Source organism: Notechis scutatus, chromosome 6 (assembly GCF_049901735.1).
Source record: "Notechis scutatus isolate UNSWTSFEM ecotype Mainland chromosome 6, rNotScu1.2, whole genome shotgun sequence".
NCBI classification, from domain to species: Eukaryota; Metazoa; Chordata; class Lepidosauria; order Squamata; family Elapidae; genus Notechis; species Notechis scutatus.
The window spans coordinates 75418040-75440640 of NC_142014.1; positions in this window are offsets into that span (position 1 = coordinate 75418040).

Consider the following 22601-nt stretch of genomic DNA (forward strand, 5'->3'; position numbering starts at 1 on the left):
TTGACTTCGCTTGTCAGAAGGCCGCAAAAAGGGATCATGTGATTCTGGGACACCACAACTGTCATAAATATGAGTCAGTGTTCTGACCCAAACCTGGTTCCAAGAAAGCAAACACGAGACAAAGGTAACAGCACAAACTTTTAATGTTTCTTTATGAATCCCAGTTCCTTCACGGATAAAAGGCTGCTTCAAACCAATTAGCTCCGATAAGAAAGAGCCTTGCCAAGGTTTTGCAAGGCTGCCAAGAACACCAGATAAAGTTACTCAGCAATAATTCAAATACAAAGAGTCTTCAAACACCAACTCAGATATTCCTAACGTCCACCAGGCTCGAGTGTAAAACTTCTTTGCTGGCTTCTATCTCCTCAGGGAAGGGCCATTATCTTGCAGCCTTACTCCCGAGTCGCCCATACTGCTGCAGCTGCTCTTTCCTTTGAGCAGCCCTGCATGCATGTGTACTGAGCACGGGCTCCTCGGGCTTCTCTTCATCACTGCTGCCAGCCTCCACAATCCCCAAAGGCAGCACCCCACTGCCTGATGTTCCTGGCCCCATCCCTGCATCACACACAGGCCCCTCATCTGAGTCTTCACTCTCTGAGCCCTCAACCATCTGCACCTGCTCCCACAACAATCAGTTGTCAAGCATCTGAATGTAAATCACGTGACTATGATCAGGGGTGGGTTTCAAAAAAAATTTCGCACTGGTTCAGAGTGCATGCTTTGTGTGGGCACACACTAACACCTAACGTGAACACACACGCCTAATGCACGCATGGGCAGGGATCAGGGACCTAACACCTAACGTGAACACACACGCCTTCGCACATGCATGGGCAGGGATCAGGGACCGCCCTCTGGTGAGGTGTGCTGGTTTTTTTTAGCTCAGCTGAGGTGCGGCAATCCACTCTGATGCACAAGTCAGCTGAGCTAATAAACAACAGAATATAGGAGAGGTAAGAGCGGGGTGGGCTGGCAGGGGCCAGCCAGAGGTGGTATTTGCCGGTTCTCCAAACCAGTCAAAGTTTTTGCAACCGGTCCATCAAAACCGGTGTGAACCGGCTGAATACCACCTCTGATTATGATCATACTACAATGGTCAGAAGTGTGAAAAACGATCATAAGTCACTTTTTTTCAGTACTGTTGTATCTTCGAACAGTCACTATTGTAAGTTGAAGACTACCTGTAATTATTTATTTTTCTCCGTTTATAATAACTTGTCTTTCCCCCCCCCCCAAACACTATGATATTTAGTCTCCAGTTGATGAGACAGAAAACAGGAAGCACCAACTATGCAGGCTGTGACTTTCCCTCGGTTTTTCTCAGGAAGAAAAGGAGGAACAGATTGTTCCATGGCAATAATACCTCATTATTGTAAGCAAATTGACTTTCTTATTGACTATACCGAAAGGTTGTCCCCGGTTATAATTACGAGTTCTACTTAATTTGCCTTTATATAAAGGTCTATGCGTACACCTCCTTCTGGTATTTTGATTAACTGGCTTCTCTTTGCCTGGAGAGACTATTTAGTGCAGGCTATTTTAAAGGCACCGTCCAATGGGATTCTTTTGTGTCGGTGCCACGCACAGCTATCCGCTTGAATCTCTCACACATATTTCCTGTGACAGCTCTGCTAAAGAGCGTTGGCTCGATTTGCCATGAAAGCTGATGAACACATCTATCGAGCATCAGTCCAATTTGACCAAAAGGGAAAAAAAATAGCTGTAATTTATTCCTGAAGAGTTTCAGAGGGACTTGGTGAAATTCTAGCCTGGCTTTCTTTCAGGTTAGGTTGCAAATAATGTTCAGAAATGAATTTATGAGGGTCATAAGGACCAGGTCACTTTTTTTTTCCTTTCCTTCTGGTTTTGACAGTCATGTCAGATATATTTTCTCATTGCACTTCTGATAAATGAGCATTTGGCCTATTGAGTCAGCTGTTCTTTGGGAAAACAGCAAGCCCCTTTCAAAGTGCTGGGAAAGGGTTATAAGAGTCCAACATTCAATCTTGTTTTTTTTCCCTCCTCCCTCAACATTCATCTTACCTTGGAGGGTAGCATTTAATCCTTCCCCCTGTAACTCATGGGATGCCTTCATGGAGGAAGTGGGTGGGTTTAGTTGTTCTTCCAGTAACATTTTCCTAATTGAAATGTCTATTTTTCTTGGCAGAATAGTGCAATGGATTTTGGTTTCCTTCCCCAGTGGAACATATTTAGTGTAATCCCTTACCCATCTGGGACCAAATGGGGAGTTTATATTTCCAACAGTGTTGCTCAAAATTTCATTGTGTCTATTCCATTCCATTCCATTCTATTCCATTCTGCTCCGCTCCATTCTGTTCCATTCCATTCCATTCCATTCCATTCCATTCCGTTCCATTCCATTCTGTTCCATTCCATTCTGTTCCATTCCATTCCATTCCATTCCATTCCATTCTATTCTATTCTTTTGTTTTGTTTTGTTTTGTTTTGTTCTGTTCTGTTCTGTTCTGTTCTGTTGTTCCATTCCGTTCCATTCCATTCTGTTCTATTCCATTCCATTCCACTCCACTCCATTACACTTCATTCCATTCCATTCCATTCTGTTGTTTTGTTCTGTTTTGCTCTGTTCCGTTCCATTCCATTCTGTTCCATTCCATTCCGTTCCATTCCATTCCACTCCAGTCTCGTCTATTCTTGTTTATCCCATCCCATTGAAGAGGATATTTATAGCTTAGGATTGAACTTTGCTGTCCTTCTGCCCATAAGATTGGTGGTTTCCTTGCAGACATTTCATGACCCAACTAGATCACACCATTAGTGCTAGAAGAGAGTGAGGATTCTATTCTGTTCTATTCTGTTCCATTCCATTCCATTCAATCCCATCCCATCCTATCCCAGATGGAGAATTCTAGCAGTTGAAATTCACAAAAGTCCATGCAAGGTTGGGTAGCCCTGATCCATCCTATCCATTTATTCTGATTAGCCCACAAAAATAGCACAGTATCTGTTGCAACATAGGAGAAGAAATAGAGCCACCACAGGCATTCCTTGTGCAAGGAATTCTGGCGGGTCACAATTTAAGCTATTGGCTCCTATTGGCTTCTAATATCAATAGACACAAAGTACTGGAAATCTGGAGAATTGTTTAGGTTTTTGTATCTCCCTTCAGGGTTTGGCTGGGGAGGGGGAGACTTGTACAAAAGCAAAGCTTGGCAATAAAAGGAAAAGGAATGGTACATTGTAAAGGCCTACAACAGGGGCAGAAATAAATCTTCATAATAAAACTATTTTTTCATGATGTAAGGTCTTTTTTTAAAAAAAAGTGTCTGCTTTCTATCTTCTACTTTGTCCAAATCTTCATATATGTTTTTCTTCATCTTTTCTCCTTGTTCGTTCCTGGCTGGACATCTCGATTTGTGTCTTTTCTTCTGAATCTTGGCTCCATCTGAGGGAAACAGCTGGAAGAATATTTCCTTCATGCAGCTCTGAGGGAAATCAAAATGCCTGAAAAGAGAAGAATTAAGAATTTTTTAAAAAATCTGATGCCTCCTTTCTCATTTCCTCTCCTCCTCAGGGCTGTCTATCTTTTAGTTTTTTTTCTCTTTATTTATATTCTTAGGCTTTGGCTCTGTTTGTTCAGCCTTCACGAGTCCTTTGGCTACAGGCCTTCAGGAAACCATCTCTTCTCCCCTCCTCTCCAGTACCCAATGCCGTTGTTTGATTGGCAGCTGTTGTTTGATTGATAGTTGGATCTTCCAAAATCCAAAGTATGAGAGAAGACCAATAAGGGAGGGGGAGAAAGTAGGACAAGTGCATATTACCTGCTCAGGTAGGCTGAAGAGAAAGAGGAGGAAGAGGAGGAGGAGGAGGAGGAGGAGGAGGAGGAGGAGGAGGAGGAGGAGGAGGAGGAGGAGGAGAAGAAGAAGAAGAAGAAGAAGAAGAAGAAGAAGAAGAAGAAGAAGAAGAAGAAGAAGAAGAAGAAGAAGAAGAAGAAGAAGAAGAAGAAGAAGAAGAAGAAGAAGAAGAAGAAGAAGAAGAAGAAGAAGAAGAAGAAGAAGAGACAGAGAGAGAGGAGGAAGAGAGAGGGGGAGGAAGGGAGGGAGGGAGAGAGAGAGGGAGGGATCCTTTTGTGGCCACCAAGCTTAGTGTGTGGTGTAAATTATACTGTTAGGTTTTAAACTGACATGCTGAAACATATTGTATGGAAATAATAGTTGGGATTGCTTGAGGCAATTTTTTTACAGTTCACAAGATGCACACAGATGCTAAGCCATTAGATCTTTTAAATGAAGGACAATCTATTAGGGTCACCCGAAGAAGGCAGGAAGCACAGATTTGAAAATTCAGTGTCCTCAACAAACTGGTGCCCGGTTCCTTCATTATGGATAAGTCAATGTCCAACTGGATACTGAGGATCTACTCCAGGTCCACAGTCACCCCTCAACTTACAACCTTTTGTTTACTGATCATTCAAAGTTGCAACAGCAGTGGGAAAATTGACTCACAACCAGTACTCACACGTATAATCATCACAGCATTGCCCATGGTCACATGACCAGAATTCTGGTGCTTGACAATTGACATCTATTTTTGGAGTTCGTAGCATCCCGGGGTCACTCCCAAACTCCCAACAAGCAAAGTCAATGAGGGAAGGTAGATTTGCTTTAGGGCCACGTGATTCCGCTTAACGGCAGTGATTTGTGGCAAAGGAAGTCACAAAGTTGGGCACGAGTGACTTAACAACTGCTTTGTTTAACAAGAGAAGTTTCTGGCCTCCATTGCAAAGTCAAGGACTGCCTACCGGCAACACAGAAAAGGTGATTTCTCCGAACCTCGATGAAAATGCAGGTGGGGGACAAACTCGGGAAGTTCAACCCAAAGACGAATTTCTAGTTCTCAAGGTTCAGCTTCACTCACGGAGTATAATCCATAGATATTACATTCCTTTGTTTTCCGCATTGTGGTAGCTGCTCATGAACATCAAAGGGGCTTAAAGGAATGATCTAATAAAACACAAGTATACAGCACGGGGACCTCTGGAAGAGGCCACCATGATTAAAATGACCTCAAGGTATTTCAAAATAAGATTTCCTAGATTTAGTCTAAAGACAGAGACTTAAAAGCGTGAGCTTGATTCCTTTCCCCCCAAAAAGCTGATGAGCATCCTCTGGAGAAAATAAAATCAGAGTCCAAAGCTTGCTCTGTTTTGGCAATGGAGTACTTTTACTTTGATGAGTAAAACAGAGTTCACTTCCATCTATCCAGGACATGGCATATAAGCGTTGCTTGAGCAGGATCTGCAGGATTGCCTGGAACACTACACATCCTCTTTATAACCTGTTTTCCTTGTTACCTTCTAGGAGGGAGATTCATGGTATCCGAAGCAGAACATCCAGATTCAGCCACAGTTTTGTTCCATACAGTATCAACCATGTGAACTCTCAAGCTACCTCTTTCCGCTGTGCATTCAAGAGGGAATGATTAACATGTACCCCTGTTTTCCCCAAAGTAAGACCCAACTGGAAAATAAGCCCTAGCACAATTTTTCAGGATGCTCATAATATAAGCCCTACTCCACAAATAAGCCCCAGTTAAGATAGTCAGCCAGACAGATTCATTTAGTACCAGTGGTGGGATTCGATTTTTTTTACTACTGGTTTTGTCGGCGTGGCTTGGTGGGCATGGCAGAGGAAGGATTCTGTAAAATCTCCCAGTAGGAGGTGGTGTTTGCCAGTTCTCAGAGCTACTCAAAATTTCCACTACTAGTTCTCCAGAACTGGTTAGTACCTGCTGAATACCACCTCTGTTTAGTACCGTATTTCCCCCAAAATAAGACCTAACTGGAATATAAACCCCAATGCGTCTTTTGGAGATAAAATTAATATAAGACCCAGTCTTATTTTCAGGGAAATATGTTATTTATATGTTAGGGTGTAAGGGTGTGTGTGTGTGTGTGTGTGTGTACACACACACACACACACACACACACATACACACACATGTTTTAAGTAAAACCAACCCAAACCTCAGAATAAAACTATATATCCCAATCACAGGGCTCTCAACGGCCCATCAACTCTACACCCTAGTTTACCTTCATCTTATTTGTTATCCCAATGCAACCCTCCATAATAATTGAGGTCTTTTCCCATTAATTCAGTTTTCAACGGTCAATTTATCTTCCTCCCTAAGCACCATTTTCTACGTGCTTCACACTCAGGAGAAGGAGCAGCAAAAAAATAATAAAATCAAATAAAAATGAGGTGGCATTTTCAGGCTGAATTTTACAATTGCCACATGCTTCCCTTCATGTGAGGTTTCGTCTTGGGTGAAATTGAGTCCTTTAATGAATTACTATTATCATACTTTCTTCCAAGATGTCCGTCAGAGAACACCTAGGGCCCATTTATGAATTTAGACATAGAATAATTACACTCCAGGAAGAGGCCACTTACTTGGCGGACTGCCCATTTTAAGCCAATTACTTAAAAGGTGAAAGGTTTCTCCTTATTAATATCAGTTAAATGAAACTTTACAAAGCCTGCAGACCGAATTATTCTGGAGAGCATTCATCCTTTCCTAAGTCTGACATGTAATCTCCTGGTTTGCTTCCCCCAGCAGCTGGTGAGAAAAATTTCTGCTTTTGGAATATTGTATCCAGTTTTGGTCACCACTGTTAAGCCTGGATTCCCCAACGAGTGTTAAGGAAAACAAACTAAACAGAATGTACAGCAAAGTCAGATAGGAAGACAGGTAAATGTGTGAGATAAGTTTTCTAGTTAACACGCAGTAAAAATACTGATACGCTTGTGCTATCAAAAATATAGTTTATTCCATTTAAGAATTATAGCATAGTCAAATAAACGGTCCATTAGTCATATATCAATTTCAGTCAAGTCTTGTCAGGGATACTCTATTTGCAAAGTCCGTGTTGAATAGCCAATGTCAGTTCACTTACAATAAATCTGTCCAATCTTTATCTTCTCTCCATTGAGAAAATAAACACTCCTTCTTTTCTCCCCGTTTCAGCAAGAACGCAGTCATCAATCCATCAAGTAATTAGGGATCAGTAAGCCAGAGAGAGCGAGCTGGAATTGCTCTCTTCTTATATAGTGCTTTTACAACCACACCCTTAATTACATTCTTGCAGTTAAAGTTACACACACTTTAACTAACAAACCATGATACCTTATTTATTATTTTTACCCAAACCAGTTAGGGTAAACAATGTTATCCCTAACAACCACAATATTAAAAAAAAGATGTTGAGAATGTAGAAAGAGTGCAGGATAGAGCAACAAAGATGATTAGGGGAGTGGAGGCTAAAACCAGGGATCGGATTCTACCGATTCAGCCCTGTTCGGACAAACCAGTAGCTCTGAGAATCAATTGGGAGTAAACTGGTTTGGTTTGATCTGACAATCAGCTGTTGGCCCCAGCTGCCCGCCAGGGCTCTAGGCTGTGCCTAAGGAATTCTGGGAATTGGTCCACACATCTTAAATTTGTCAAGGTTGAGAAACACTGCTCTGGAGCAGGGGCCTCCAAACTTGGCAACTTTAAGACTTGTGGACTTCAACTCCCAGAATTCCTCAGCTGACAGGGCTAACTGAGGAATTCTGGGAGTTGAAGTCCTACACTCCTTAAAGTTGCCAAAGTTGGAGACCCCTGTTGTAGACTGGTGCTAGAGGATGCCTGCATCAGCCAATTTGGGGTAACCGAATTCACATGATTAACTAACGGCCTCATCACAGCTCTTGTAATCTCATTTGAATTTAGCAATCAGGACATCATGACAGCGGTGAACCCTGTCGTCAAAAAGTTATTACTCACCCTAAGTAGAGTTGGGCTGTTGCCAGTTCACATTGGTTCTAGCAAACCGGTAGTTAAAATTCTGTGCAGTTTGGCGAACCAGCAAATTCCACCACTGGCTGGCCACACCTTTGCTCGTTTTTCAGCATGTTTTGGGACATTTTTCAGCCTGAAAATGGCCCGAAAAACATCCTGAAAACAGCCCCAAAATGGCCTGAAAATGCCCCCTCAAAACAGCCAAAAACCAGGCTGGAAAACAGGCGGAGGTGGGGCCGGCCAGTGCTGGGATTAGCTCCAACTGGCTGAATCCTACTTCTGCCTTTGAGGCAATTGGCTAGAAGGCAGGCCTGGGTGTGATGAGTGACATCATCTAGCCAGTCACATAACCACCTGGCCATGCCCACACAGCCAGTCATTAGGGCAGAGGACCAGTTGTTAAAAAATTTGAAGCCCACTACTGACCCTAAGCCGTTGAACGCAGTATGGATTGTGAGTTGGTTAAATCAATCCAATGAATGAAGGGTGCCCCTCGTTCTCTATCCTGCAAATTCAGACCCCCCAAAACAACAGGGGTCTCTGGGCATCTGCATACTAATGGCATCATTAAAGCAGAAGCGTTGCAATTATTCACTGCCTTCCTAGCTAAGGAGGTGATAAATTCAAATGACTGCCAGATAGAGAAATGTGCCTTTGGCCTTAGGGAAGGATGCAAAACTTGTTAGAATTTATTTTATTAGGGGAATAATAATAATAATAATAATAATAATAATAATAATAATAATAATAATAATAATAATAATAATAATAATAATAATAATAATAATAATAGAATTACAGTTAGCGCTCAACCACAACAGAGCCCAACGCTTTTGTTGCTAAGCGAGGTAATTGTTGAGTGAGTTTTGTCCCATTTAATTACCTTTTTTGACCACAGATATTAAGTGGATCACTGCAGTTGTGAAGTTGGTAACACGGCTGTTTAAATGAATCTGGTTTCCCTATGGACATTGCTTGACAGAAGGTCACACCATGGCGATCATATCATTCCAGGACACTGCAGCCATCATAAATATGAGCTAGTTGCCAAGCAGTTTGTATTTTGATCATGTGACTATGGGGATGCTACAGCAGTCGTGAGTGTGAACAAAGGACATAAGTCACTTTTTTCAGTGTTGTTGTAACTTTGAACCAGTGGTGGGATTCAATATTTTTTTTTAACTATCGTTTCTGTGGGCGTAGCTTGGTGGGCATGGTGTGGTTTGGTGGGCGTGGCAGGAGAAGGATACTGCGAAATCTCCATTCCCTCGTCACCCCACTAACCTGCTTTCCAGCTCCGTTCTCCTGTGCAGGGCAACCAAAGAAGACCCAGCCGATCAGCTGGGACTCAATGGGAGGCAGAGAAGAGGTGGGGTTGGCAGGGCCAGTCAGAGGTGGGATTTGCTGCTTCTCTGAACAATTCAAAATTACCGCTACTGGTTGTCCAGAATCGGTCAGAACTGGCTCAAAACCACCTCTGCTTTGAACAGACATTAAATGAATAGTTGTAAATCAAGGACTACCTGTATTAAAAAAAAACATTGTGTTTGGAAGGGTCTATATTCTCAGACACTATATTAATAATTCTTAGGTCCTTCGGTCAGCACTTCAATGATAAAGTTTCCATCACATTGTGAATCTAAAGGTATATTACCTAGGCATAATAGGATTCAATCAAATAAGCACCTGTCACATTACAATCTAGACTTAACAATTATTGGTAAAAAAAGACAAAAAAAATCTGGCTAGTGGACAATACCTGCAAACAAGAGAATAGAACAGACAGAAGAGGGAGCCAAGCTATTCTCTAAAGCACCTCAATGGATGGAAACTCATCAAGCAGAGAAGCAACCTGGAATTTAGGAGAAATCTCCTGACAGGGAGGACAATTAACCAGTGGAACTGCTTGCCTCCAGAAGTTGTGAATTCTCCAATACTGGAAGTCTTTCAGAAGAGTTTGGACAACCATTTGTCTGAAGTGGTGTAGGATCTCCTACTTTGGTAGGGAGATGGACTAGAAAACCTCCAAGGTCCCAACTATTCTATTCTATTCTATTCTATTCTATTCTATTCCATTCCATTCCATTCCATTCCATTCCATTCCATTCCATATTCTGTTCTGTTCTGTTCTGTTCTATTCCATTCCGTTCCATTCCATTCCATTCCATTCCATATTCTGTTCTATTCTATTCTATTCTATTCTATTCTATTCTATTCTATTCTATTCTATTCCTTCCATTCCCATTCCATTCCATTCCATTCCATTCCATTCCATTCCATTCTATTCTATTCTATTCTATTCTATTCCATTCCATTCCATTCCATTCCATTCCATTCCATTCCATATCTATTCTCTTCTATTCTCTTCTATTCTATTCTATTCTATTCTATTCTATTCTATTCTATTCTATTCTATTCTATTCTTTTCATTTCTATTCTGTTCTGTTCTGTTCTGTTCTGTTCTGTTCTGCTCTGCTCTGCTCTATTCATTTCTATTCTATTCTGTTCTGTTCTGTTCTATTCTATTCTATTCTATTCTATTCTATTCTATTCTACTTCTCTACTGTACTCTACTCTACTCTACTCTACTCTACTCTACTCTATTCCATCCCATCCCATCCCATCCCATCCCATCCCATCCTTTCATATACTATTTGTTTCTACTGCATTCATTTCTATTCCATATTCTATACATTCTCTATACTCTCTATACTCCTGTTCTATTCTATTCTATTCTGTTCTGTTCTGTTCTGTTCTGCTCTGCTCTGCTCTACTCTACTCTACTCTACTCTACTCTACTCTACTCTACTCTACTCTACTCTACTCTATTCTATTCTATTCTATTCTATTCTATTCTATTCTATTCTATTCTATTCTATTCTATTCCACTCTACTCTGTTCTACTCTATTCCATCCCATCCCATCCTATCCTATCCTATTTGTTTCTACTCCATTCATTTCTATTCCATATTCTATACATTCTCTATACTCTCTATACTCCTATTCTATTCTGTTCTATTCTATTCTATTCTATTCTATTCTATTCTATTCTATTCTATTCTATTCTATTCTATTCTATTCTATTCTATTCCATTCCATTCCACTCCACTCCATCCCATCCCATCCCATCCCATCCTATCCTATCCTTTCCTATTCGTTTCTGTTCCATTCATTTCTATTCCATATTCTATACATTCTCTATACTTCTATTCTATTCTATTCTATTCTATTCTATTCTATTCTATTCTATTCTATTCTATTCTATTCTATTCTATTCTATTCATTTCTATTCAATTCAATTCAATTCTATTCTATTCTATTCTATTCTATTCTGTTCTGTTCTATTCTATTCTATTCTATTCTATTCTATTCTATTCTATTCTATTCATTTCTATTCTATTCATTTCTATTCATTTCTATTCTATAGAAGATCACAAAATATAAACACCTGCAAATAGAAATATAACAACTGAAACAAAAGAAAGCAAAGTGACGGATAGTAATAGGTACTTCAGGTGCAATCCAAAAACATCTGGAGCACCAGTTGAACACCATGGGCAATGACGAAATCACCACCAGTCAATTGCAAAAGGCAGCTTTGCTTGGAATAGCTTACATCCTGCCATGAGACCTTTATCACCATCCAACAACAAAACTGGCTTGTCCTAGATCTTTGGGGAGAGTTGATAAATAGACAACAATGCCAATCCAGTCTAAACTTCTGGCTGACTATACAACCAACAACAACAACAACAATAATAATAATTGTATAACATGCTTTTCAACCAGGCAAATAAGGGACAAAGAATTCAAAGGGCTATTAAAATGTCAGGGTGGCAAAGACAACCAGTAATTACAAATCTTTGCATAATAAAATTACAAAGGCATGACAACCTAATAAAAGCCAACCAATTTATAGTCAGTAAAACAGCAAAACCAATTAAGTTACATGCAATTCCTAACCGTAGCAAAACTGCCAATAAAGCAGTTCGGTTGAATAAAGACCCATAAAACAATAAAAGTTAAAAGTCTGAACATTTACCTGCTTGGTGACGGATTGGATGTTACATGTTGCCATTTGTCCATTTCATCTTGGAATGAAACAAACGTTTTTAAAGTTTTCTTAAGAAGAAAGGTTTGTATGCAGTTTTCTTTCATTCTTCTCCTGTTGTGAGTTGCCCAGAGTTATTTGTGTGACAAGGCAGCCATACAAATGGAAATAACAACAACAATAACAAAAAAAAGAGACAACAAACACTGTTTTTGCTGAAAAGCTGAAGAAACCCTTTGTTCCCTCCCTTCTTCCCTCTCCTTCCTTCCTTCCTCTTTCCCTTCCTTCTTTCCTTCCTTCCTTCTTTCCTTCCTTCCTTCCTGGACTAGATGACCTACAAGGTCCCTTCCAACTCTGTTAATCTATCTTCCTTCTTCTTTTCCTTCCTTCTTCCTTCCTCCCTCCTTCCCTCTCCTCCTTTTCCTTCCTTCCCTCCCTCTGTTCTTCCTTCCTTCCTTCCTCCCTCCCTCCCTCTCTTCATTCCTGTTTCCCTCCCTTCCTTCTTCCTCCCTCCTTTGCCTCCTCTTCCTTCCTTCCCTCCCTCCCTCCCTCCCTTCCTCCCTTCCTCTCTCTCTCCCTCCCTTCCTTTCTACATTCCTGTTTTCCTTCCTTCTTCCTCCTCCCTCCCTTCTTCTTTCCTCCCTCCCTCCCTTCCTTCCTGTTTTTCTTCCTCCCTTCTTCGTCCCTCCCTCCCTCCCTCCCTTCATTCTTTCCTTCCTTCCTTCCTTCCTTCCTTCCTTCCTTCCTTCCTTCCTTCCTTCCTTCCTTCCTTCCTTCCTTCCTTCCTTCCTTCCTTCCTTCCTTCCTTCCTTCCTTCCTTCCTTCCTTCCTTCCTTCCTTCCTTCCTTCCTGGATTGGATGACCTACAAGATCTCTTCCAACTCTGTTAATCTATTGTCCTTCCTTCTTCCTCCCTCCCTTCCTTCTCCCTCCCTCCCTTCTTACTGGGAACTGGGATTGCTTTCAATACGATTTTCACATGGTTTTTCTTCGGTTTCTCTCACTCGTGCTGCACTCAGCATCAATAGGAAAAGTACATTTTCTGTGACACCTATGATGCCAAGGGTCATTCTTTCCTGGAGAGCAAGCCAGGGCCAGTCTGACAGCAATTGTCATGAATCTAAGCTGGTTGTCAAGTATCCGAACTTTGATCCTACAACCATGGGGATATTGTGACAGTGGTAAGTTTAAGGACCAGTCTCAAGTCCCTTTTTTTCCAGTGCTGTTGTCACTTTAAATGATAACTTCAAACGAGAAATCACTGTCACTTGGTGATTGGTCCAAAGTCACCCAGTGGCTTTCATGACTAAGGTATAGGGCTAAAAATTCACTGTCTCCTGGGGATTGTCTGTAAGTCAAGGACTGCCTATAGTCCATGCATAGAATCTCTGCTTTTTTAAAAAAAATCTCTAGATTTATTGGGATTTTTTTTATCCCATTCCCTAAAAGCAATGGGATAATTTGCATTTATTTTTATGCTGAAAGGAGAGCGGGGGTTAAACCCCTTTTTTGTGTCAGGGTTCCGACGATTGCCCTCATTAAATCATGAGCTTCGAGCCAAATTTCAAAAGAATACAAAAGTTTTATTAGGAACAACTTATCCGGCACTAACCCGTATAAAGCCAACTCTGAGACATGTAATTTACTATCACCTTTGAACCTGTTTCCCCCCTGGGTGTGTCATAAATCAGATTCTCCAATGAAACATACGTTCATGGGCTGGGTGTCATCAATCATGGGCTGGATGTCATCAATCACACTCTCCAATGAAGGATTTTTGGGGGCAGAAGATCCAGTAGCCTAGGCTACAATCTGAGCAAGATAAGTGTGGAATGTGCTTTTGGCCTTCATCTGCCACACTGCTCCCTCAGGCCTTCCCCTCCTCCTTCTTATGGCAACTCAGAAACAGGCATAGGAATGATTTGCGAGTTGACACTTTGCTTCATCCTTCTGTCTCAAATCCTCTTTTTTCTTCCTCCTTCTCTTGACATCAGGTGCTCCCTTTTACAGGAGAAGATGGGGAATCTCAGGTCAGAATTTTCCTTTCAGAATTATCTCTTGTTTCAATGACCCCAGAGAGAAAATTCTGAGCTCCGTAAGAGGTCTGCCCTCCCAGAGACAGAGAGGGAGCTGCAGCTTTGGTGTTATATTTAGCCATGTCACGCAGAGTTGATTTAATCACACGGGAGGCTATATCAACCTTTTAAATAATAAATAAATAAATTACCGGGCAAAAGGACTAAAAAGAAAAAAGAAAACCATCTTAAAATCATCTTTTTAATTTGCACATTTGTATTTTTTTTTTCCCCTTTGGAAGGGATGCTTCAGCAGCAAATCCTGCCCAAATTATAAACAGGTGGCTGGCTGAGCTTTCAGGAGACATATTAAGTTTTTTTATTTTTAAGCATTTAGCCTGATGTTGATTATCTCTTCAGAGACGTCCTGATTTTTCTAATTCTAAGTTATCAAGATGCCCGTAACCCCGGAGGCAACTCAGCAATGGCAGGATTTTTTTTAACCCTGCTTGTGTGGATGATGCAAAATGTTCAATTAAAAAGGTAACTTTTTTCTCTCATTCCCCCCATGGACCCAATTATAACTGCATATCAAAATTGGAGGACAGGGGGTAGATCTTCTGCTTCTTCCTTTCTTGTCCATGATGGTCTTGTCCAGATGCCGACTTGTTAAATCTTTACAAAGTAGGATTACAATAACAGTCTCCTGTTATTATTTTGTCTGCAAAGGTGAGATGGATAGAAATATAGAGCTGGGCCCAGGCTGAGCTCTTGGGGTCCAATAATCTGTTCTAGGCAGTCATCCATATTAATTAAACTCTCACCGATTTATTGGGAATTTTACCCAAAAATTATCGTAAAGAAAAAACATATTTAATCATATACATATTAACAGCAGCTAGAATTGTATTTACTCAAAATTGGAAAAATGAAAAGATTCCAGTTGAGGAAGAGGTGATCATGAAAATAAAAGAAATATTTAATAAAATAAATAAATTAATCTCTCTCCGATGACTGTCCAGTGGTGAGATTTAACTGGTGAAACAACCGGTTCGGTGAGCATGCATGTGCGCAGCATTTACAACTCACCTTCTGCTGCAAGACCTGTGTGTAAAACAGCTGATGTGTGACAATCTGCTGTGCTGTGCAAATCAGTTGAGCTGGAAAACCCAAAAATAAAGCACAGACTAGAGCTGGGGCAGGTAGGTGGGCCCAACAGCTGATCGTCGGACCTGCACAAAAAGACCCTGAAGGGGGAGACTCAAACCTGTATACTGTACAAGTCAAAAAGAGGGCTGTGAAAATATTTACCGGTCCCTCACATCCTGGACATAAACTGTTTCAACTCCTACCCTCAAAATGATGCTATGGAGCACTGCACGCCAGAATAACTAGACACAAGGAGAGTTTTTTCCCCAATGCCATCACTCTGCTAAAGAAATAATTCCCTCAACACTGTCCAACTACTTACTAAGTCTGCACTATTATTACTATTAATCTTCTCATCACTCCTTATCACCCATCCCCTCCCACTTGTATGACTGTAACTTTGTCGCTTGTATCCTTACGATTTATATTGACTGTTTCCTAGTATGATTTGATTGCTTATTGTACCCTATGACTATTATTAAGTGTTGTACCTGATGATTTTTGACAGTTGACAAATGTCTCTTTTCTTTTATGTACACTGAGAACATTTGCAGCAAGACAAAAATTCCTTGTGTGTCCAATCACACTTGGCCAATAAAGAATTCTATTCTATTCTATTCTATTCTATTCTATTCTATTCTATTCTATTCTATTCTATTCTATTCTATTCTGTTCATTGCACATATCTGGCCCAGGGGCCATAATTTAAGGACCCCTGATTTAGTGCAATATGAAAAATGCAAATATTTTTTCTGCGAACCACCAACATTTTTTCACAGGCCACCAGTTGGTAACCACTGATTGAAGGGACTTGGCAACCTAATATTTAATACTTTAGGCTTTTCCATCCATACTGGTGACCCAAATTTACCATCCAGATATATATATATATATATATATATATATATATATATATATATATATATATATATATATATATATATATATATATATATATATATATATATTAAAGTTAGTAACCTTATTGGCATATCTTTGAACTTTCCCCACCCTGCAGGTGATCATTTCATGGCTATTTCAAGACGATTCTACATGTCCATATGGCAGACGGTGGAGCTCTTAGCTGCACAATTTCTTCCCTAAGAACAGAAGTCCTAATAGGAGGGTTAGAGTCATGCCTGACAGGCATTTCTCAGAATAAAGTGGAATGCTCATTTGAAATAGTGGTTTAATTAAAGTGAAAACAACAAAAGGAAAAAAAAAAAAAAGCACCACCCTTCGCATCTTTCTAAAAACTCATCAAGTGAGACTGAGATCCGTGTTCTATTGGACTTGATTGACAGAAGGAACAGATTGACTTGGCATGTTGCTAGAGCTCATTAATCTTGTTCAAATACCTACTAGAGAAAATGCAGAGATTTCTCTATGACCTCTTCTCTGTGCAGCACTTAGACTGTTTGGGTTGCTGGCAGTTTGCTATCGCAAGAAGACAAAGGAAGGGGAGAACATTATTTTAATTATACATTTCCAAACCACTTCGGAATCTGACCACAATGTCTGAAACTGACAGCCAACGCAGGCATTTTAGAGATGAGGATAGCTTTTGTTAAAAAGATCTTCAATCTTCCTCTGATTAGTGATAGGAAGAGGGGGGTGGGGAAATGAAATCTTTTTTCCATTTTGTTTCATTTTTAAGTGGGTGAATTTGTCAGTTGTCTGTGTTCATCTTTGGCTTTCATTGAAGGCAATGCTATACACACCCGTATTATGGTGTACCTTCAACTTTGCATTAGAATATTTTTTATTTATTTGTTTATTTTGATTTGTCAATCACTTACAAGATAACAGGTATAAGTATAAACATAGTTATGAATACATGAAATGGGTACATATAAGAAAAATAAAAGAAACAATAGGACAGGGACGGTAGGCACGTTGGTGCGCTTATGCACGCCCCCTACAGACCTCTTAGGAAAGGGGTGAGGTCAATAGTAGACAGTCTAAGGTTAAAGTTTTTGGGGTTCGGGGAAGAAACCACACAGTCAGGTAGAGTATTCCAGACATTGACCACTCTGTTGCTGAAGTCGTATTTCCTGCAATCAAGTTTGGTGTGGTTAACCTTGAGTTTGTATCTATTATATGTTCTTGTGTTGTTATGGTTGAAGCTGAAGTATTCATTGACAGGTAAGTCATTGCAATATTCAAATATATTTCAAATAGTTCAAAGTTGTCTTTCAACACACACACATGCACACACACACACACACACACACACTGTTTTACACACACCGTTTCAAAGGTAAAGACTAAAAGGCATGTAAACCTGCAATCACTTTGGGCTAGGAATATACTAATGGGGTATAAATCTGCCTTCTTCCAAGCCGGCCATGGACCAGAGATGTATTCAGCAAGTTCTGACCAGTTCTGAAGAACCAGTAGCAGAAATTTTGAGCAGTTCAGAGAACCAGCAAATCCCACCTCTGACTGGTCCCGCCAACCCCATCTATTCTCTGCCTCCCAAGTCCCAGCTGATCAGCTGGGTCTTCTTTGGTTGCCCTGCACAGGAGAACGGAGCTGGAAAGCAGGTTAGTGGGGTGGGGAGGGAATGGGGATTTTGCAGTATCCTTCCCCTGCCACGCCCACCAAACCATGTCCGTAGAACTGGTAGTAAAAAAAATTGAATCCATGGATGCACAGATCAGAATGTGGCAATTTACCACGGCCATCTCACCACAACCAACTTGCCACGGCCATCTTGCTGTGGCCAACTCGTTGCAGGACAACTCATAACAATATAACAAAATCTGTTAACATTATCCTCCAATGTTTCTTTGACACTATTTCCATTGACATTATTCCTGTGGTGAGATGGCCATGCCAGGTTAGCTGTGGCAAAATGGCTGCGGCAAGAAGGCTGCAGCGAGTTGGCCACAGCAAGCTGTTCTAGACTGCACAGATCATGTCCACCTACAACCCACGAGCTAAATGTAGCTTCCATCTTCTCTTTTGTTTTGTTTTGGTTTGGTGGTAGCAGTGCCTCAGATAGAAAGTCCCTACAGAGAGAGGTAAGGATAGCAGAGAAGATTATAGGAAGCCTGCTTCCTGTTATTCAGGATGCTGCTTACAAGTGCTTAGAACTCAAAGCATTGCCCACACACCCACTTCATGGTCTGTTTCTGTTTTCTCCCCTCTGGGAGAAGGTTTCGGAGTGTTTCTAGCAAGACTTCCAGATTCTGTAACAGCTTTGTTCCCTATGCCATCCATCTAGCAAACTCGCAGGATTTGTTTCTTTTGCCATGTACATGTATACATCTGAACTAGACTGTCATATAATATATGTGGGTACACGCATATTAGTTATTTATTTATCTTGTCATGTTTATGTTTATATTAGAGGTGGAGACCCTTTGAGAGTTGTATGCAACATAATTTCATTTTAACATATGCCAATTAGTGTACATATAAAGTGACAATAAAGTTTCTATTCTATTCTATTCTATTCTATTCTATTCTATTCTATTCTATTCTATTCTGTTCTGTTCTACTGGAGCTTGAAAGCTCTCCCAAAAATTGTTGGAATTGAACTCCAGCTCATTGAATTGTCATTATGCAATTTTCTGCTACATTAAAATAAATAAATAAAAACATTAACCAGCAAGATAACTGCTTCTATTATCTCCATCTTCATTAGACAAGATAGCTGTTTTAATTCTTAAAGAAAACCGACTCTTCCAAAAACATCTTTGTTGCTCATCTGGAAACCTCTGTTTTATCCCCTTCATGTAGCTGTTTCCAACGACAGAGTGGACTAAACATTTCATCCTATTTACAATTCTGATTATGTTAATTTCAAACTCCTCTATGTTGGTGCCTAATCTTTGGGAATGGATTTTTCTACCAATACAGGCATCATAGTGACTGACATGAGCATGTCAGCTGGGGATAATGGGCTCTGTAGCCTCACACTTCTGAGAAAGATTGCCCTAGAAAAATCAGATTTTTGATGGCAAGGATTAGGCCACAGCCAAATTGTCCCTGAATGCATCTCCTTGAGAATGACCATACTTTATTTTGAATGAATGGGAACTCTGGAGAGAGAGAGGGAGGGAGGGAGGGGGAGAGAAAGAGAATATTAAGATTAAAATCCACTGTTTAGAGGATCTCCATAGGGAAATCACAGAGAAAGCATCAACCCAAGTTTGCTACAAGTTAGACTCTCTCTTTTTGTTCTCGCCAATTTAGCTTTGTCCTGTCATGCTTAATTGCTGTGCTTCCCTGCCTGAGACTGAACCAACAATAAATCTAAGCATAGGGAAATTAACGGCAAGTTTTCTCACACGGTAATGGTCTATGGTCTTTCTATGAATTGATACATCCCTCTAATTAGCTGGTGTCTCCAACAAGTGAAAGGGAAAGAAAGTTAAAATTTATGTACCGTAGATGAGTTGGTTTTTTTTTTCATGTCCATAGTTTCCCAGGGTTGTTTCAATGTTGTAGAAGAGAAGCTTACTCAAGAAATTAACAGAAGAAATTGACAGCTAAGAGCTGTTTCCTTCTCTTGGCCAAAGGTAAGCTGATTGAGATATTCCATTCCATTGATTTATCTCCTTGGGTGACCAACAAGGCAGTTTTTCTGATCCACAAGGTGAGTTTCTTTACTACTCAGATGCTTCTCAACATTTAATGCTTGCTGAGGAATTCTGGGAGTTGAAGTACACAGATCTTAAAGTTGCCTGGATTGGGGAACACTGACTTAGTGTCTGACCATGTATCTTGTCTTTCTAATCTATCAAAATGTAGTAGGAAATATTTGGACCTTAGTACTGTGAATCAGGCACTGGCCTAGTGGTTAAGACACTGGGAATGTCAGCCTGACAGTTTGAGACCTCAGCACTGTGAAAGGGGGTGAGCTCCCATTACTTGCCCCAGCTCCTGCCCACCGAGCAGTTCCAAAGCATGTAAATGTGAGTAGATAAATAGGTACCACTTCGGTGTGAAAATAACTGCATTTCATGTGCCTCAGTGTATAATAATGTTAGCTACATAACCAGTGATGGGATTCAATTTCCTTTACTACCCGGTTCCATGGGCATGGCTTGGTGGGCGTGGCAGGGGAAGGATACTATAATATCTCCAGTCAGAGGTGGTATTTTCCGGTTCTCCGAACTACTCAAAATTTCCGCTACCGGTTCTCCAGAACTGTCAGAACCTGCTGAATACCACCTCTGTCATGACCACAGAAAGAGTCTTCGAACAATGCTGGCTCCTTCGGCTAGGAAATAAAGATAAGCACTGGCTTCCAGAATCAGAAACAGCTGCATAAGAGAAAACCTTTATCTTTACTGTGAATCGGGACCAGTACATACAAAATTGTACTAACACACACTTGTAAGGGGTGTGTATATGTGTAATGGTTCAGCAGTTAAAGACACTGAGCTTGTCAGTTGGAAAGACTGACAAGCTCTGAGACCTGAGCTCTGCATGACAGAGTGAGCTCCCGTTCCTCGCTTCAGCTCCTGCCCATCTAGCAGTTCGAAAGCGCACAAATGCAAGTAGATAAATAGGTACCTCTTTGGTGGGAAGATAACAGTATTCCATGCACATCAACATATAGTCATGCTGGCCACATGACCATGGACATTATCTACGGGCAATATTGGCTGCCTCAGCCAATAAATAGAGATGAGCATGGTGCCCTAAAGTCAGACACAATTGATAAGGAAACCTTTGCCCTTTTTACACCTATACAGTTATGAAAGAGGGAATAGTTAGAATAGAACAGAATTCTTTATTGGCCAAGTGTGATTGGACACACAAGGAATTTGTCTTGCTGCAAATGCTTTCAGTGTACATAAAAGAAAGATATATTTGTCAAGCATCAAGAATCATAAGGTACAACACTTAATAATAATAATCATAGGGTACAATAAGCAATCAAATCATACTAGGAAACAGTCAATATAAATCGTTAGGACGCAAGCAACAAAGTTACAGTCATACAGTCACAAGTGGGAGGGGATGAGTGGTAAGGAGTGGTGAGAAAATTAATAGTAATAGTAGTGCAGACTTTGTAAATAGTTGGACAGTGTTGATGGAATTATTTGTTTAGCAGAGTGATGGCATTTGGGAAAAAACTCTTCTTGTATCTAGTTGTTCTGATGTGCAGTGCTCTATAGCAGGGGTCCCCAACCACGGTCCGGGACGTACGTCGCGGAACAAGTCCTACGGGCCGCTGGTTGCTGGCGCGCCATCTTTTGATGAAAAGTGCTTCCGGTGAGCTTTTCGGTGAAAGCTCACGAAGACTTTTCATCAAAAAGTCAGCGCTTCGGTGAGCTTTCCGGAGAAAGCCATTTCTACCAGAAAAGCTCACCGAGGCGCGCCCCATCTTTGATGAAAAGTGCTTCGGTGAGGTCACGGAAGCACTTTTCATCAAATGCGCGCCCAGCGTGCGACGGCGCGGCGCCCAGCTGATGCGTACCGGGCGCGGCATAAAAGGTTGGGGATCACTGCTCTATAGCATCGTTTTGAGGGTAGAAGTTGAAACAGTTTATGTCTGGGATGTGAGGGGTCTGTAGATATTTTCACAGCCCTCTTTTTGATTCGTGCAGTATACAGGTCCTCCAAGGAAGAAAGGCTGGTAGTAATTGGTTTTTCTGCAGTCCTAATTACTCTCTAAAGTCTGTGTCTGTTTTGTTGGATTGCAGAACCAGACCAGACAGTTATAGAGATACAGATGACAGACTCAATAATATTAAGAGCTATGAAGGCACAGAGGTTAGGTTGCAGTATTGCTGGCTAACTCTGCCGACTGCCAGCAGTTCGATTCTCACCAGCTCAAGGTTGATTCAGCCTTCCATTCTTCCAAAGTGGGCAAAATGAGGACCCAGATTGTTGGGGGCAAAATGCTGACTCTGTAAACTGCTTAGAGAGGGCTGTAAAGCACCGTAAAGCGGTATATAAGTCTAGGTGCTATTGCTATTTCTCCAATAGGTTTATACTGAATCAATCAACAAACAATGACTTATTTTGTTCCACAAGGCATATTATTTTAGGTTTGGAAAATCTGTGGTCCTGAGGCCATATGTAACTCCTGAATATCTTTCTGTGATTCTGGGGTCCTGTCTGATAAAAACTGAAAACAGAACCCATTTTCTGGACGCAGTAAGATGAAAAAATGCATGGAAATTGCAGTTCAAGTCCTAAAATGGGCTTTTGGTGTCCATTAAAAAACCTGAAGAACCTTCTGGTCAAAAAAAATATATATCACAAATTCTGTCCTACTAGATCTACTGGGGTGGGGGTGGGGGGGAGGGAACTAACAGAGTTAGTATCTGTGCTGTATCTGTGCTGTTCCTGCTTTCAGATGCTAAATGGATCCTTCCCTTCCCCGATTTGCTTGTCCTTCTTTTATTTACACAAAAGGACTCATGGAATCAATTAAACGCTACAAAACAGGCGCAAAGAGGAGGGAGGAAAAAAAAAGAGCTTTACAAGACTCTAAATGTTACTTAATTAACGCTTTATGAATGAGACGCCATTAAGGTTGCAATCTTTTCATTGTTCTTGTAAAGGGTTTCCAATCAATAAATTGTTCCTGTATA